Source organism: Armigeres subalbatus, chromosome 1 (genome assembly GCF_024139115.2).
Source record: "Armigeres subalbatus isolate Guangzhou_Male chromosome 1, GZ_Asu_2, whole genome shotgun sequence".
Taxonomy (NCBI): domain Eukaryota; kingdom Metazoa; phylum Arthropoda; class Insecta; order Diptera; family Culicidae; genus Armigeres; species Armigeres subalbatus.
The window spans coordinates 186,307,821-186,309,474 of NC_085139.1; the positions used below are offsets into that span (position 1 = coordinate 186,307,821).

General features: G+C 35.3%; 1 non-coding gene across 1 annotated transcript; it reads right to left on the minus strand.

The window, feature by feature from the left end:
• Positions 1-742: 742 nt before the first annotated feature.
• Positions 743-815, minus strand: Trnar-ucg (transfer RNA arginine (anticodon UCG)). Its single transcript has one exon. It is a non-coding gene; the product is annotated as a tRNA-Arg (tRNA).
• Between the last annotated feature and the right edge of the window lie 839 nt (positions 816-1,654).

Consider the following 1,654-nt stretch of genomic DNA (forward strand, 5'->3'; position numbering starts at 1 on the left):
GAGTGAAATGATAGCCTTTCGGTACAATTAGGTATGTTGCACGTGAAAGGCAAATAAAAAAATAAGACTAAGTGTTTGTCTTTATTTTACAGCTTATCGAAAGCTTATTATCTACTCACACTTATTATCTGAACCGTTTATTTGAGAAACTGCATATGTAACATTTTTTGGCCAAAATGAGACTTTTATATATTCCGAATCCTAGTTCAAAAATACGTATTCTGGCAAAAAATACAAAAAAAAAATTTTGTTCTGGAATGTATGACATTTTTTTCGTTTGTTTGAGAAACTACATATGTCCACGTACTTTGAAGTGCAATTGTGGAGTACTGCTTACATTTTTTGCACTGAAAGTGCCCCAGGGTGTTGAGTTTTGTCAAAAACTATTGATCTGCATCGAAGAAATCGAAAGATTCGATGCAAATTTGTTCAAAAACAGTTTTTTGTTGTTTTCTCGAAATAGTGTAAAATGGACTTATGCAGTTTCTCAAACAAATGATTCATCTACATACACTCATTAAATCGCTTTTAATTAAACGTTGTTCTGAATTTTGAAAAAGCATATTTTGTCTCCATGTTCCGTGTTGTTATCTTATGTTCATAACTCATCCACTAATCATTTTTTAAGAAGTTTAGCCTCTTGAATCATATATTCTATTAGTATTATTTGTACTAATTACTTGCAAGCAAACACCACTAGCGTTCCAGTATTCTACTAATTGTAAACGATTAAAAAATTATTCGACCGTGACAGGACTCGAACCTGCAATCTTCGGATCCGAAGTCCGACGCCTTCTCCATTAGGCCACACGGCCGATTCGTTGGTGGTGAGAGCCAAATGTAGTTTATCAACTACATGTAAGATCTATTATGGTAAAATTATTCTTATCGGCGCATGTGCGAGCAACTGCTCCTTCATACCCATCACCCTAAGTTTGAAGCTTGCTCGCATTCCTTTGAACAACCCTCCTCGCTACGATAGCATATTCAAGCAATTTTGAAAGCACAACAGTGAGGGACGTTTCGGATAGCATTAACGAGTGTAGGTTATGAAATGCTGTCTTCATAAGTATTAGAACATAATACATATTGCCAGTACTAAATGATGCGAAACACTCAAAGCACGACTGAATTCACCACGCACGAAAAAGCAGTAAGTGGTGAATATAATTATACCAACATTTCGAGCAGTTTGTTGTGTATGCGACGGCTCGTGCGAGAGATTATTTTGCATACACGCTAAAAACGAACCACACACTGAACAATTAGCACCGTTGCTTAATTAAAATAAATTGTATAGCGCTTTTTGCACTTTATAAGAGTTTTGCGAGATTTTTTTTCTCATAGTCATCTTTTTCTCACACTCAATACACTCAAAAAAGTTTGATTTTCCGTGTATAATATTTGTGTGTGAGTGCTCAATCTGAAAACAAATAGACGTCAAATCATGGCGGGAATCGATTTAGTGTACACGCTTACATGTGACTAACGAGTAATGGGTTATAATTGGGTAAATTTCAGTAACAAAAATCGATCAACCCGAAATGAGAGTGAGTGTGAGAAAAAGAAGCGGGCAAATCACAATCTACACATAACTCTTCAAATTGGTGAAATCGGCAATAATTATGTTCCGTTAGATGGATATTTTAGTAAT